Here is an 18,009-nt window from a genome sequence, read left to right as displayed (position 1 = left end):
TTAGAGGCCTCTTTGTTGTTTTATTCCAGACACTGTTATCAGACCCTCTGGGTCATTAGGTAATTCTATTGATAGCATCATTAATTTATACAACGGTATAGAATTTAACACACCGTTAAGAAAAGGAAGATAAAGAATATAGATCAGCTCCAAACTGTAATCCATGAGTTGTTAATATGTACAGATTAAACTATTAAATGAGCACTATTTACCTTGACCACCGAGTTTTGTGATAGAGCAAAATTTCCAAAACCATTCCTTCACAAAGGAAGGACCATGCCTATCAGATTCATACATGTCATAGTATATCAAGTGGTGCATTAAGATACTAAATAGATGGTGGTCCTGGGCCACCTTTCATCGAGTACCCTCAAAACAAGTGATCTGATTCAATGTCCAGTGACCACCAATTCCATAGCCCTGTAGTGGCAGCCATTTGCTTTTTCTCACACAAGGGAGTTTCAGTCTTTCGTCCAAGGGTAACAGGTAAGTTGGAGGTAAAGCCCAGGTGTGGCCTCTGAAGGACAGTGTGTTTTTTTGTGGGAAACAGAAAGGTTTCTCCCTAGGTTGTTATTCAGCTACATATAAGTTATCTCCCTGAAGGTATTCAGCCAACCAGAGCAAGCAGACACTATTGTTTATTGATAAGGATAGTGATTGTCTCCCTGGATATCCCAGAGAATAAGTCTAGCCAGCTCAAGGATGATAAAGGGTAGACCGCCATCTTGAATCTAGGATCCACCCATATTGTCACATGTGTACCCTAATCCCTCCTCTTCCTATTGCAAGTACACCCCTAGATCGTCCCCCTGCCATTGCTTTATTGTCTATGGTACAACCCCTTTCTATGCCGTATGTGGTTACCTGTAATCAGGGGGCTTGCACACCCCTAAGCATATATAAGCCTTGGTTAGAAAGAAATCTTCCTCCTTCCCCCTCTCTCCTCCTCTCGTCTCCCATCTCCACGTGGACCACCAAGAGGGGCTGAGATGAGCATGGGACCATGAAATGTGTCTAACTCCTTTATTTTACTCTCTCCCATTTTTCTCTTATTCTCTATGACTTTACTATAATCTTTATATATTATTGCCATACAATTGTGCCTACGGACCCATAATATTGTCAGAAGCTGGCCACTCTGACACTCTTTGAAAGGACAGAGTCTAAAGTCACAGTAGTTTATAGCACACCGCTTGGACCACCAAAGCTAGATACAAACTAGGCCAAAAATGTCTAATTATGAACATAGTACAGGGCTTATTCTTCCCTTGGATTCTATGTAAGCATTGTTAAGCATCTTTTCCAAATGGGAAGTGACTCCTCCCCATTTACTCTCCAAATGAAATGTTGGATTCAAAATATACATTCTCCTCTCCCCTCATCTTGACCTGACTTTTCAGTAAAGTTCTATTATCACTTTTGTAGAAGAGTCTGCTGATTTGGTGTTATCTTCTCACAATGTTGTATAGCAGCAAATGAATGGTCTTCTCCAATCCCCCTCTTCTTTAAGGAATGACCCAAGCTGAGATGAGGTCTCCTCTATCGAATTGGTTTTTAGGATGTACATATAAGGGCTGATGTATGGTTCATGGGTACTAAGCAAGTTCTCAACCTCTGCATTTGGTAGACTGGATTAGAAACTTACATGACTTGAGCACCGAAGCCTGCTTACCTAGAAGCCTCCTACTCATGGACTCATACAGCATTTGTCCTTTTGTTATTGACTGACTTCACTCAGCATAATGGTTTCCGAACCTTCATGCCATGAGGTGTCTCATGCTTTCATCACTGTTTCCAGGGATGCAGGTGTTCCCTTGTGTGTATGAATCAGAGTGTATCCTTCTACTGATGGGTACTTGGGTAATTTCCAGCTTCGTGCTAATGTGAATTGTACAGCAATAAACATGGGAGAGTATATATCCTGTTCTGTCTCATTTCTTTCAGATATATCCCCAAAAGTGGTATTGCTTGATCATATGGGATTTCCACTCCCAGTTATTTTAAGAAGTGCCATATCACTTTCTATAGCAGTTGTATGTGTTTACAAGTCTACCAACAGTGACTACAAACTCCAGTTTCTCCTCATTCTCTCCAACATTTGTAGTTTTCTCTTTTTTTGTTTTTGTTTTGTTTGAAATTGGGCTATCATTGTGAATGTAAGGTGGCATCTCATCATAGTTTTAATTTGCTGCTCCTGTATGACAAGTGATCATTAGCATTTTTTGCAATTTTCTTAGCTATTTGAGCGTCATATTGGTTGAGCTGTCTGTTTGCCTTTTGACCACTCTTTAATTGGGTCATTTGTTATTCTCATATTGAGTTGCTATAGAGTTGAATAGATTTTGCTAGTTTAACCGTTGTGTGTTGTGTCACTGGTAAACATGTTTTTCCAATATGTGAGCTCTCTTTTTACATTTTTTATGAATTCTTTAGATGTGCATAAGTGATTTATTTTTTGTAGTCCCCAGTCATCTATTTTGTCTTCATTGACACAAATAATTGTTGTTGCTGTTGCTTCCTATATTCCCATATGTCTTTATGGACCTCATCCTTTTTGTTGTTACGTTGTCACTTTTTTTTTTCTTTTTAGGTTTTTGTCTATTCTGTCTTTCAGAGTGGGTAACTTTTTTAAAAATTGTTTTATTAGAGGCTCATACAACTCTTATTATAATTCATACATTCATCAGTTGCATAAAGCACATTTGTACATTCATTGCCCTCATCATTCTCAAAACATTTGCTCTCCACTTAAGCCCCTGGCATCAGGTCCTCATTTTTACCCCCCCCTCCCCGCTCCTCATGAGCCCTTGATAATTTATAAATTATTATTTTGTCATATCTTGCCCTGTCCAACGTCTCCCTTCACCCACTTTTCTGTCACCCGTCTTCCAGGGAGTAGGTCACATGTAGAACCTTGTAATCAGTTCCCCCTTTCCAACCCATTCTCCCTCTACCCTCCCTGTATCGCCACTCACACCACTGGTCCTGAAGGATCATGTGCCCTGGATTCCCTGGATTTTCAGTTCCTATCTGTACCAGTGTACATCCTCTGGTCTAGCCAGACTTGCAAGGTCGAATTCAGATCATGAGAGTGGGGGGACGGAGGAAGCATTTAGGAACTAGAAGAAAGTTGTATTTTTCATTGTTGCTACATCGCAGTGGGTAGCTTATTTTTTTCTGACTTTAAGTTCCCTGTTTTTCTGTCCTGTCCTTTACACTCTGCTTTTTGAGCCCAACCTTTGATCTTTTACTTTATTTATGTTACTGCATTTTCCTTACATTGTTTGCTGCATCTTTGGTTTATTTTCAGAATCCTTTTATTTCATTGATGAGGCTCTATCCTTTTGAATTTGTTTAAATTATATTTCTCATTAAATTATTTCATGATGGTTGTTTTAACCTCTTTTAAGTAATTTTAAAATGTTTATCTCATCAATCTCAATTTTTTTCCTTTCCATTTTAGGTCATCATGGTTCTTGATATCAATTGAGACATAGACAATTGTTTTATGCTAAGAATATCTGGATCTTATTAAACTTTGTGCTTTATCATATTTCTTCTGCACTGTTTTAGCAGGGTATGGAAGAGAGTAGGCAATGGGTGAGATACCATTGCATTAATGCCAAGTGAGAAAGACTACTACCCATTTGACCTCTGTGGCCATCTAGTAGGATTATAAGGCATCTATGTTACTATTGGGTAAGGTAGAAGTTCTGAATGAACACTCCTTCTTGAGAGGAAGGAGTGCCTAATGTGTCCCACTTGGATTATTCTGACATCAAGAGAGGTAAGTAACTTCCTTACTACTGAGTGTTAGTGAAAGCTCTGAATTTTACTACACCGTATTTGAGAACAGTTTACTTCGAAGGAGTAGCAAGCCTCATTATTGCAAGGTATCATTGAAAGTCCAGGCTTCCATGTGATCTGCACTTATACTCTCTGGTGGTTAACATTATTATTGCCTGGTTGAGATGAATGGTCCAGCGCCCTGTCAGAGTTTCTCTGTATTCATCCCTACAGGACCCTGGGACGCCTTTGTGACAATCTGGGTGAGATTTTAAGAACTTGCTTTTCTCTCATGGGTTGAGTTGGGGACTCATTGTTCTCTGTAGTTTTTGCTACTACACAGTGATTATTTTCTTAGTTTTTTTTATCTTTCTGGGATTCCCTATTTGGCCTTTTGTTCAATGTTATTTTTGTCTGACGCTTTTGATATTTCTTCATTGCTAGTATTTTTTACTTCACATCGGTCATACAGGAATGCAAAAAAAATTAAAAAGAACTAAGGAAGTTTCTACCCTGCTGTTTCTATGACACGAAAGCCCTTGGTCATCTGTGTTCTCTCTAACGTTCCGGGGTTTACGTTTGCTTTAAATAGAACGTCCAGGCATCTTAGTGATGCAGAGCAGAAGGAATGGGGAAAAATATATCTACTTCATAGTCTCAGAAGTAAAATCTATTGACTTTAATTTTAAAATTTTACAAAATCAATTTGGAATTTAGGAAAGACTAAAGCCTGATAAAATGACCCTTAAATTTATTTTTTCTGCTTAAAATACATATTATTCTGTGGTAACATTTTACAGTAAACATAATGCCAAAAGAATTAATAATTTTTATTTTAAAATATTACTAATAAATTATTTTATAACATCAATTGACAAATAGATAGTATACATGTTCAATAAACATGAGCAAATTGAGTGAAATGAAGATATAAAATTTTTCATCTTCTAAATTACTCAGAGAAAAAATTGTGCCCTGTGCTTCAGTTGAAATAGATTTATCTGTTGATCTAATTCCAAATCATGGATCTGGGTACATTAATACATCCACAAAGAACCATTTAAGAAAAAAAGGTGTCAGCAATCCCAGCAGGTAAATCCAAAGTTCAGAAAATAAGACAAACTCTTTGGTACAACATATCCTTCTACTTTGGAAGCCCAGAGAGCACAATTGAGTGTAGACTTTGCTTAGTGAATTCCAAATTATTTTATAACAGGAACTCTGAACCTGGAAAAACCAGAAAAGCAGAAATAAGCGGCTTTTCTTTTTCTCACAGTAATTCTGCCAGTCTCAATTAATACACACCCTAAATGTAAAGTGGTCTCATACTTGCTCACCCCTCTTATCCTCCCACAACACTAGTAAATAATGAATTATAGAAAAAAAAAAGAGAATTCTATTAATTCAGTAAATGTTGAATGCTGAGAATTATCAGTCTAACTGATTAACGGTGAGAGTAAATCATACACCTGAACTAAAGAGGCTTTTAAGAGTACTTCCAAGAACGTTCATAAAACTAAAACAAATTTACAAAACTGATAGATTCCACTATTTGCACATTTATAAAATATGAATATCATAAACCACCCATGGTGCAGCCAGAGTGGAAGTCCAGTCTGCTGGAGATACATCAGCAGGCTGCTGCTCAGCTCTGCTGACTTTCGAACAGTCGCTGGCAAGGATTTTGCAAGATATGTGATGAAAAATTAAGACTTTGTAAAATAATTGTTATTTGTGACCTATGCACTTATCTTAAATAAGAAAATATTTTGAGAACAGTGGCCTGATACAAGATTATATTGGCCTGAGTTAAAATGGTATGAGAATGAACTTTCTGACAGACAAATGCAAATCAGTTATCATTTGAAAAGTCAAACTAAATTCTTTTGCATAATGAACTATCATGTATTAATACTACAATACACCTGGATTTATAGGTATAAATAAAAATATCTGTGTTATATATGTATGTCCTTTTCTATGTATAGATATACACAGCACACACGTACAAAGAACTCTTGGCCCAGCAGTTAAGCATTTAGCTGCTAATTAAAAGGTTAATGGCTATCCCCCATGCAAAGCTGATAGCCTAGAAAATTCTGTGAAGCAGGTCTTCACTTGGGATACATGTGTGTTGAAATCAATAGAGTGGCTTTAACAAACATAGTATAAATGCATGTACTATGGATATAAAACATATACATATATATGTGTATCTAAAAACATTATATATATAAATATTTATATGTGTGTGTGTAAATAAAATAGGGAAGCAGATGGACTTTGGGCCTCTACTTAAATCTTACCTCAGTACAAGTACGATTTGGGCACGTAATCAAATGTGGCGAAGAAAGCTGATTTCTGTACCATATTCATGTCTACTCTCAGATAATCACCTTTAAATTTCTATTTCTAGAAAACTACCACATAACGACTGTCAGAAAGTGACAGCTTCACTCAGGTGTCCATCATCTTAGCTATCCCAATTCCTTCGCTAGAGATTCCGTAATATGAGTGTATTGCACTTTATTCTCCTTCTACTTTAAACAATCTCCAACTTGATTACATTGAGATTCCTCCCCCCTAGTGTTAATAATAAGTTATGTCTCTCTTTATTTTATTATCTATTATTTTGTTTTATGAAAATTCTCTGTCCATTTCTGGAATTCCGTCCATTGCAAAGCCTCTGCTGTGCTATGGTTATCTGAATAGCGTGTGCACCGCTTCATAGAGGTTGTTATAAAAGAATTTTGAATCAGGATTCTTATGTGGTACAAATGGATTAACTTGGTCAGCTGCTAACAATAAAGCAGTGTGTTACTCTGACTCATATAGGCTCTCCTTTAGAAGAACTAGCTCAATGACAGCTAGAAGAATAATAATTTTGAATTGGAAATCCTTAATCTTGCACACATACATTTAGTATCTATTATAAATGTTGTAGAAAGCAAATAATACCAGAAATGTATTTTAATGTTTTTTGGTTGTTGTTGTTTTTACCATGCCAAGGTATTCAATTGTGTGGAACATAACAAACTGTGGCTAACCTTTAAAATGAGAATTCAATAAAACTTTATTGTTCTCATGCAGATTCTGTACATGGATAAAGAGGCAGCTGTACAAACAGAACCAGGGCATACTGAATGTTTAAAATCAGGAAAGCTGTGTGACAGGACTGCATCCTCCCGGCCGGCATATTTATTCAATCTGTTTGTTGAGACAATCAGCACAGACACTGAATTATATGAAAAAGAATGCAGCATTGAGGTTGGAGGAAGGCTTATTAACAACCTGTGATATCCAAATGACATAACCTTGCTTGCAGAAAGTGAGGATTTGAAGTACCTGCTGATGAAGATCAATCAAGGATTACATTCTTCAGTGTGGATTACAACTCAGTGTGAAAAAGACCAAAATCCTTACCACTGGACCAACAGGCAACATCATGATAAAGGGAGAAAAAGTTGAAGTTTTCTAGTATTTTGTCTTGCTTGGATCCACAATCAATTCTTATAGAAACAATAGTCAAGAGATCAAAAGATGAGTTGCATTAGGTAAATCTTCTGCACAAGACTGCTTTAGTGTACTGAAAAGTAAGGATGTAACTTTGAGGACTAAGGTGTGCCTGATCCAAGCCATGGTATTTTCCATTGCCTTATAGGCATGTGAAAATTGGACATTGAAGATGAATAGATGCCTTGTATTGTGGTTCTGGAGAAGAACATTGGAAGTCCCATGCTCTGCTAAAAGGAAAATTTGATATCTTGGAAGAAGTACAGCCAGAAGACTCCTTGGAGGAGATACTGGAAAGTCTTCATCTGACATAATGTGAGCACGTGGTCAGAAGAGATCAGTCCCTGGAGAGGGACATGTACTTAGTAGAGTGGAGGGACAGTGAAACAAGAGGAAGGCCCTCTAGGGGATGGATTGACACCGTGGCTGCAATAATAGACTCAAACATAGGGACAATTGTGGTGGGACTGGGCAGTATATAGTTCTGTTATACTTAAGGCCCCTATGATTTTGAATTAACTTGATAGCATCTAACAACAATGAATGTAAGGTATAATGTGAGTTACAAGAGACAGTGATGATGAGTAGAAATAGCCTCTGTCCCGGAGTAGCTCAATAATGCAATGGTTGAGGTAGTTTGAGCTGCAGAGAAAAATTATTAAAACAGAACAAGGAGGCACTTAACCTGAAAAACAGAACCATTAAAGATGATTTAATGACAGAATGTGAGGATATTAATGTTAGAACAGGAAATGCATTGAACAACTCTCGTTCATATAAACTAAGTACACTATTAGCTCTTTATGAAAAATACATTTCTATAAATATCTGTTATTAAAAAACAGTTTAAAAGAGGGTGTGGATTTATGTCTGGTTTTAATTCAAGATGATACTGAATCTACTGTCTATATAGTTTTTTCTTGCTTAGGATCATGTGGAAATCATATTTTCATTTGCATATCATTTATACATATTTTATAATCATGTGCTAGAAAATAGATTCAAAGTGATGTTTACTTGGCTTATTGTAAGATATTTAATAATATTGACAGGAAAGTAAGGGATGATAAATATTGTAAGTCTCACTGTATAGATATATCAATTGACGTATAAAGTAAATCTTACACATCCATAAGCATTCAAATGTTTCTGTTTAGTTATTATACTAAAGATAACTGGAGAATGTCATTTCTATTCTTGAGGATTACACATAATATCTGTTATGTAAGTCACACTTCAACACAATAGAGGAATTCAGAACTTTAAAAATTGTTACATTTGCATGTAAAATTTAACTCTTCCTGGATCTGTAAGAACAAATGATTAATCCAATTTAAACATTTTAAAGGTATGTTTATAAGAAATATTATATTAGAAGACATATTAAATAGAAATATTATTATGTAAATTGTCATTCCATTGACATTATATTATCCTTTGACAAACCCACACAGAAAATGATCTATGGAGTATGCAATTTGTATAATAAATTTGAAACACACATCTTTTTTTTCAAGCTTTACATTTTATTTTATTTTATTTTTTTAATTTTATTAGGGGCTCATACAGCTCTTATCTCAATCCATCCATAAATCAATGTGTAAAGCACATTTGTACATTCATTGCCCTCATCGTTCTCAAAACATTTGCTCTCCACTTAAGCCCTTGGTATCGTTTGCTCTTTTTCTCCCTCCCTTCTCCCTCCCCCCTCCCTTATGAACTCTTGATAATTTATAAATTATTATTTTGTCATATCTTGCACTGTCCGACGTCTCCCTTCACCCACTTTTCGGTTGTCTGTCTCCCAGGGAGGAGGTTATATGTAGATCCTTGTAATCGTTTCCCCCTTTCCAATCCACCCTCCCTCCACCCTCCTGATATCGCCAGTCTCACCACTGGTCCTGAAGGGATCATCCACCTTGGATTCCCTGTGTTTCCAGTTCCTATTTGTACCAGTGTGCATCCTCTGGTTTGGCCAGATTTGTAAGGTAGAATTGGGATCATGATAGTGGGAGGGGGGGCGGCGAAGAAGCATTTAGGAACTAGAGGAAAGTTGTATGTTTCATCGTTGCTACATCGCACCCTGACTGGCTCGTGTCCCCCGGAGACCCTTCTGTAAGGGGATGTCCAGTGGCCTGCAAATGGGTTTTGGGTCTCCACTCTGCACTCCCCCCCTCATTCACTGTGATATGATTTTTTGTTCTGATTATGCCTGATACCTGATCCCTTTAACACCCTCGTGATCGCACAGACTGGTGTGCTTCTTCTATGTGGGCTTTGTTGCTTCTGAGCTAGATGGCCGCTGGTTTACCTTCAAGCCTTTAAGACCCCAGACGCTATATCTTTTGATAGACGGGCACCATCAGCTTTCTTTGCCACATTTGCTTATGCACCTATTTTTCTTCAGCGATCATATCATAGAGGTAAGCACACAATGATATGATTTTTTGTTCTTCGATGCCTGATAACTGAACCCTTTGGCATCTCGTATTCACATGGGATGGTGTGCTTCTTCCATTTGGACTTTGTTGCTTCATTAGTCACATAATAGAGTATGTCTTTTTTTTAATTTGGTAAGTAAAATTTTAAAAATCATTTTATTGGGGGCTCTTACAACTCATCACAATCCATACATACATCAATTGTGTCAAGCACATTTGTACATTCGTTGCCCTCATCATTCTCAAAACATTTGCTCTCCACTTAAACCCTTGGTATCGTTTCCTCTTTTCCTCCCTCCCATCTCCCTCCCTCCTCCCTCATGAACCCTTCATAATTTATAAATTATTATTATTTTGTAATGTCTTACACTGTCTTACGTCTCCCTTCACCCACTTTTATGTTGTCTGTCTCACAGGGAGGAGGTTATATGTAGATCCTTATAATCGGTGACCCCTTTCTACCCCACCTCCCTCTACCCTCCTGGTATCACCACTCTCACCACTGGTCCTACAGGGTTCATCTGTCCTGGATTCCCTGTGTTTCCAGTCCCATCTGTACCTGTGTACATCCTCTGGTCTAGCCGGATTTGTAAGGTAGAATCGGGATCATGATAGTGGCAGGGAGGAAGCATTTGAGATTTAGAAGAAAGTTGTATGTTTCATTGTTGCTACACTGCACACTTTGTGAGATATTTCCTTCAGTACAATGTTTTCCAAGTTCATCTATGTTTTAACATATATCAGGACTTCATTTATCTTTAAATATGAATACCGCTTATGCTGAGATATGTAATTTTTGTCATGTTTTATTTGCTTGCTTTTTGGGATATGATATATTTCTGTGAGGAAATAGCTATTTGTTTTATTATAATGCTTGTTCTATGTTTTAAAACATGTAGATAAACTAATATTATAAAACTAAAAGATGGAAGATAAGGAGGGGGAGAATAAGAAGGAAAAGGGTTTGTTGATAGAGATTTATTATCCTGGATTAAAGGAAATCACTATTCTTAATTATTCTCTTAATGTCTCCTATTTCACACTTGGTTTAACACAGTTCCCTTATATAAACAAAATAGAGTAACTCTTATTGTGATTACTTTATCCTCATAATCACATTAACCAAATCCCAAAACACGGAACCATGTGGCTTGTGGTTAATTTTGCTGTCACGATAAGTTTGGAGTCGGCATTGTATTGTGGTTGAGTCATATGGACACATTGGAACAAGAGTTAAGTTTAGGAAAGTCATGAGCTGGTTTCCTTAATGCCACAATTATTAAAAATTAAACCAAACTGAATTAATGATATTAAAATCCAAAGTAATATGTATTCAAAATCTTTCATTTGCAATTGTAACAAAATTTATTATTGGTGTTTTGAAGTTATTATGCATATTCAGCTACTGTTTCACATTGGTAGCCTGAAATTAACCTTGGTAGCAGGGTTCATAACACTTAAATCAAGAAACTCTCCAAATCATGGTTTCATACAGTGATTTGTTAATAATCTTTTATAAAGAAAATCATGGAAAAATGTATTAATATAGATTAAGCTTTGTCTGTGAGTCATTACATTATCAATACCATCAAAAAATTGTGAAAATGATTCTTTCAGCATTGGAAAACTAAAACCTAATTCAGGAAAGAGTGAGTGAAATCTCAGCTTGTGTCTTTGTTGCTTTTTAATCTCACTCATTAATGTATAACAATACATCAAGAAATAGTGATGCGAGTACAACACTGTTTACCAATTTATACCGCAAACTGGCTATCTAGTTAAAGATAACAAAAGTTTAGCAAAAATAATTCAAAGTATTCTATGAAAACCAAAGGCTAAATGAAATAAACAAGAACAATAAATTACCATTATTTGTAAACTTTATAGTATGCATTATATTAGTAACTTTAAAAAGTATATAACATCTCTTCAAGGACTGATAATGACAACTATTTATATCAATACAGTACTTTATAAATTGCTAAGGAGCTATACTTCCGGCATTTATCTCATTTCCCACAGTTCTGACAAGTACATCCAATATTACTTATTCGTATCTCTTTCTCTCTGACCAATTCAAAATAACTCTCAATAGGGCACTTAAACAATTCTAAGAGAATACTCCAGGAAAAATCCTATCTCTTTATAACTATTATGAGAAATTCTAGCAAAATTAATATACAGAATATTTTGAATAATTAATCGGATGGTACTGATTCATATTTTCTAATGTCCTTATTAGTTAGGATTAAAAAGTGAGGAAAATATTATGTTGAAATAGTTCAGTCATATGCTACTTATGGTGTCATATATACCCATGATCCCAACGCTCATAAAGCATATTATATAAAAAATATGACACATATACTATGATTTGTAATAAAAAATGGATGCTGCCTTTCCGTACTCTTCAAAACATTATTATGGCTTTATTATGTTAAATGTGTTTATCAGTACTTTTTTAATCTCAATGTTTTAATCAGAATTATGCAGACACAAATAAAGTTTCCCTAAGAAGAAAGGGAGAGGATGAAATAAGAGATGATGGCAAAGTCAACCTGAAAGATTAGATTATTTGTTTTCTCCACCTGGTCCTAGCAATGTATACACCATGAGGCCACAGCATAACTGAGGGGAAGGGTCTTTCTTTTTTAGGGAATGAATTGTCTTCACCACTAAAGCAAGCTTCTCTGAGTATTTGTTCAGCATTCAGATTGAATATGTCTGGTGGGAGGATATAACCCTGATACACACTTTTCTGATTATAAACCGTACAGTTTTCCCTTGTTAGTTTTGTACAACTGCCTTTTAACCCATCGGCAGGTTCTACAAGAGCACAGTGAAGTGTTGTAGGACTTCTATTCTTCTCAAGGCTATCTATAGTTAGTTATGATTCACACAGCTAAATGCTGTCACCTAGTTAATAATAACACGTTACCATCTTTCTGGTATTATCTGATCTCAACCAAGATTCACCTGACATCAGCAATGATATCCCTTATTCCATGTCCTCTTCTGAATCTGGCCTGTATCTTTGTCAGCTCCTGTTAAAGAACTACCGCAACCACTGTGGATACTCTTCAGCAAACCTTTACTGACATCTTCTAATGCAAATTTCATTGAGTCATCTTTCTTTGGAATGAGTACAAACACAGGTATCTTCTAGTCAGTTGGCAAGGTAGATGAAGGAATGCTTCCTCACAGTCCTCACTGACTTGTAGAAATATTTCAACTGGTATTCCATCAATTCCTGGACCCTTGTTTTTGGCTAACACGTTCAGTGCAGTTTGATCTTCTTCCTCAAGTACCATTGGTTCTTGCTCAGATGCTACCTCTTGAAATGATAGACTGTGAACTAGTTATTTTTGGTGGTGACTGTGTATTAAGCCCATCTTCTTTTGATGCTTCCTGTGCTACTCAATAATTTGCTTTTAGAATCTTTAAATATTTCAATTCAAGGCTTACTTTTTCTCTTTAGTGTAGATATGCTGAGCATGTTCTACTTTTGCGATTGTCTAACTATTTTAGGTATAGAATAATAATAAAGCATGATCATTAATTTTTAAAGACTGGCATATTATGGATCTATTAATAAATTGTAAGTAGGGAGAAAAAATAGTTGAATATCGTTTTTCACATTGCACCCTAAATTTTCCATTGAATATTCTTTTCAATAGTTCAATGAAGGTGAAAGTAGTTAAAATGTATATCATCTGTCCCCTCACTGGAGAATACTATGACCGAGGACAATAATGGAGACACACCATGGGGCATTAGTCCAATCTGAACCCCACAGCAGGAATAAGCAAGAAGAGAACATGACAGATCAGCTATGGGAGCAAAGGCAAGCCACAGAGCCCGAGGAGCCCCAAGTAGACTTCAGGGTAGGACAGGCAGTTCCCAGAATTCCCCCAGGACTAGTTGGGTTTTGTCATAGAGGTCAGTGGACAGACCTGGAATTATGTATGCTTTTTCCCCCCTAGTTATTATTATCTTTTTTCTCTCTTTTAATTCAATCTTTTGTTTCTTTTTTTGTTTTGTCTCTGTTATGGTTGGTTTTGCCTACCAATATAAGATAGGCATGGGAAGCAAGCTCAAGGAGAAACCAATGGGACCGACAGTTCTGGAGAGACTTGGGGAGAGGAGGCAGGGAAGGGAGTGGGGAGCAAACAATGTCATAGACAGGGGAACAACTAGGGAATTAAAATAAATAACAAAGGGGATATAGAGATCCTAGGGGTGTTGGAGCAACAGCAATCTAGCTGAGAGGAATTACTAAAATGTGGAATAGGGGTGAGTGTGATGGTGGGGTAGTTGGAAGTAAAAGATAACAGAAGGAAGACCTAGGAATCAAATAAACATAGGTGTGTACATATGTAAATATATTAATTCATAAAATAGGGGTATTGACCTATGTACATATATTTACATAGCAATGCAATGAGGTAGTGGACTTCTGCTCAAGTCCTACCTCAAGCTGCAGCCTCAATGCAAGAACACTTTGTTCTAACACCTTGACATTCTGTGATGCTTACCATCCCAGCATGATTGCTGAAGACAAAATGGGTGCATAAGAAAATGTGGTGAAGAAAGTTGATGGTGCCTAGCTATCAAAAGATATAGTGTCTGAGGTCTTAACAGCTTGAAGTTAAACAAGCAGCCATCTAGCAGAGAAGCAACAAGCTCACATGGTATAAGCACAACAGCCTATGTGATCATGAGGTGTTAATGGGCTCAGGTAACAGGCATCAGAAGACCCAAAACAAATGAACAAAAAAAAACATATTGTTGAATACGAGGGGGGTTGGAGCAGAGACCCAAAACCCATCTGTAGACAATGGGACATCCCCTCACAGAAGGTCACATGGTAGGGGTGCATCAATTAGGGTGCGTATAGCACTGATGAAACATACAATATTATTCTGGTTCCTTGAGGCTTCCTCACCTCCCACTGTCATGACCCTAATCCTGCCTTTCACTACAAGCTAGTCTGGAGCATGTACACAGATACAGATAAAAGGTAAGAGCTCATGACACATGGGATCCAGGAACAGGAATGGGAGTAGAGATAACAAGAGGGTAGGGAGAAGGTGGGGAGACAAGGTGAAGATCTGATCGTAATGATCTACATATAACCACCACCACCCACACACACCCCCACACACAGGGAGACAAACAACAGAAACCATGGGGGAAGGAAACAGTGATCATTGTAAAACATTAAAATTATAATAATTTATTCAGGGGTCATGAGAGCATGAGGGGTAGGGAGGGATAAAAGAGAAGCTAATACCAAGGATTCAAATAGAAAGTAAATGTTTATAAAATAATGATGGCAACATATGTACAAATATGCTTGATACATTTAATGTATAGATTATTATAATAGCTATAAGAGCCCCCAATTAAATTATATTTTATTTTAAAAATGTATATCATCTTATTATGCATAATTTTAATATAAAATTAATACAATAATAACTTGTATTGTATATTTTCAATAATAATCATTGTAAAATACTAAAATAGTACAGGTTTCACCAGAAAGTCTTTAAGAAGATAAGATTCCTCATTTCCATTACTAATGTTGAACTTTTTTTTTTGTATTTCAGGAATTGAAATAGAATATGAAAGAATTAATAAAACGTACTCATCAAAATTGAGTAAACTCTGTTTTCATGATATACCAGTGGGAATAACTTTAAATAAAAATCTGAACAATATAATTAGAGTCATAATTTATGGACACAATGATATGAAATTACTTGATATAGTTCTATGCATATTCTTTGATATAGTTCTATGCATATTCCCACCAAATTATTGTGATGGGACATGCAAATAATCTGAATATGACTCTAAGGAGAGGGGTAGTCTGTTTCTCCATTCCACTGAGAGGGGCCATCTCTGCAGCAGGAAAGGAGACGCTCATAAAATGAAGCAACTTCAGAGTCCTGTGTGGAACTGTGGCTGAACAACAACTCCTATACCATGAGACAGAGCAGTGGGATTTCTGGCCAACAGAACAATGAAAACTGAATGCCTATGGACATGGAAGTGACTTTCCAAGTGCAGGCCACTGTGGGCATTTGTCAGTGCTAAGTTTGTAAGTTTGTAAGACTTGCTGGAGCAAGGCAGAGGCCAAAGAACCACATGACTGAATGGAACCATGTGTCTGAGACCAGAGAAAGACATTCTAACCCATGTATTGTAGGCCAAAGGATTGCATCCTTATTGGTTTCTGATCTTGACTTGTTTTAGACCTGTTAAATTCCCTAATCATGTGCACATTCTATAATTTCAACAGGTTATCTAACCAAGCAGAAAGTGAAGTGTCCTTGGAATCATGGTTGGTGTCAGAATGGGGTAAAGGATATTGGAGGGTGGAGGCATGTCTGATCTCTGTCCTACAGGAATCGTCCGTGGGCAGATGCGGAGTTGTATTCTCCTTCCAGCTCTGTGCAGTCAAGAGGGCAGACATGATCCTCACAGCCTTTCCTCAATTAATACAATGTTGTTGTTGTTGTTTGGTCCCAGCCATTCAATTTTGACTTATAACCACCATGTGTGACAGAGTAGAACTTCTTCATTGAGTTTTGAAAGCTGTAATCTTCATGAAAAAGACCAGTCGGTGTTTTTACCAAAGAGGAGCTGAGTGAATTAAACTAACTTTTAGATTAGAAATAGAAAGCTCTTGAAAATGACTCAAGAGCATATAACAACAAACAAACAAATAAAAACCTACTATCATCAAGACAATTACTATTCATAGCAACCCTATGTAGGGTTTTCCTGGGTATAGATTTCTATAGCAGCAGCTTAATAATTTTTTTTAATCATGAACACTACCATAGAGTCTATTACAATATCCTTGTGGTTTTCCAATAGGTTAAATCTTTAGGAGAGTAGAAAATATTTCTCTCTCTGCAAGGATGGTGAATTCCATCTGCTGATTTTGCAGTTAGCGGCCCAGCACCACAGCCCACCATGTCACGACAGCTGCTAACAGAGCACATAGCCTCCTTTTGCTTCTTCCACAGGTGGATTTGAACCCCCGCCCATGAGGTTAGCATCCCAACGCTTAATTTGACAGCCCTACCCAGGCTTACTGACAGCAACACTTTTTGCACAGATGTCACAACTCTACCAACACTTCCCATTAATTTTCGCAAGGGCTTTTGTAGCACTTTAAGTTACCAACTTGTATACCTAATAATCCACAATGTTTTACATAATTAATTCATTTGATTAACTGTCTTTTAAAATTTAGTCATTGTAATAAGTGGGTTGTATTATCTAATCGTGTTATAAATTTTCATTTCTCTGATGTCAACTTAGCTTGAACACATATAATCATATCCTCACGATCATATTTTTTTGTTTTTATCACTTCTTTAATGAAATTCCTTCACATTCCCCATCCCCAGTTGTTCTATTATATTTACTGACTTTTTATTAATTTTTATTTATTCATTTTCCCAACAGTTTTATTGGCTGATAATTCACATATCACATAATTCAATAGTATAATCACATCAAAATCACACGTACAATAATCACCACAATCAGTTTCAGAACATTGTCTTATTTCTTGTACTCATTGCTATTAGCTTCTCACCCCATCACTCCAGCCTCCCCTGCCATGTCCCCAACTAATGATTCCTCCTGTTACTATCTCTGTAAAGTGACCTATGCTGGATGTCACATACAGACAATAAAATGAAAACAATAACAGCAAACAAGAAGACTAAAGCAGATATAAACCTCAATCAAAAAAGAAACATGAAATATTAAAAACTAGAACAAGTGTAAGTGGAACGCAAGGGAATTAAGTGGTAGGGGGCTAATTTTAACCTAACTGCATCTGCAACATCCACTTCCCAAAGTATTCTTGATGATAGCAAGACTGTGGTCCATGGTCACAGGAGATTCACCAAGGGCTTAATCCAGGTGCATTTCACCTTCACCTCTCTTTTAAAAACAGAAACAGCTTTAACATGGGTCAAAAGAGAGATAAAATGATAAGGCACTACATTTATCTAGCTAGGTCTGCCATGAGGAGCCCCAGTGGCATACTGGTGATGCATTGGGCTGCACTCTACAAGGTGAGCAGTTAGAAGCCACCTGGCACCAGATGGAGTTTTCTAGTCCCACCAAGAGCTGCAGTCTGGGAAATTCCCAGAGGAATTCTACTCTATCCAACAGTCACAATGAGTCAGCATTGACTCCATGGCAGTGAGTGGGCTGTTTGCTTTGGTTTAGACCTCTG

The 18,009-nt window shown here is 36.8% G+C and overlaps 1 pseudogene; it reads left to right on the top strand.

Annotated features, from left to right (window-relative positions):
* LOC105979100 overlaps nucleotides 1–18,009 on the top strand; it is a 27,313-nt pseudogene that overhangs the window by 4,508 nt on the left and 4,796 nt on the right.

Source organism: Echinops telfairi, unplaced genomic scaffold (genome assembly GCF_000313985.2).
Source record: "Echinops telfairi isolate 266 unplaced genomic scaffold, ASM31398v2 ScPeMD7_7;HRSCAF=31, whole genome shotgun sequence".
Taxonomy (NCBI): Eukaryota; Metazoa; Chordata; class Mammalia; order Afrosoricida; family Tenrecidae; genus Echinops; species Echinops telfairi.
The sequence above is the reverse complement of the archived record's forward strand: the minus strand, read 5'-3'. Positions and strand labels throughout refer to the sequence as shown.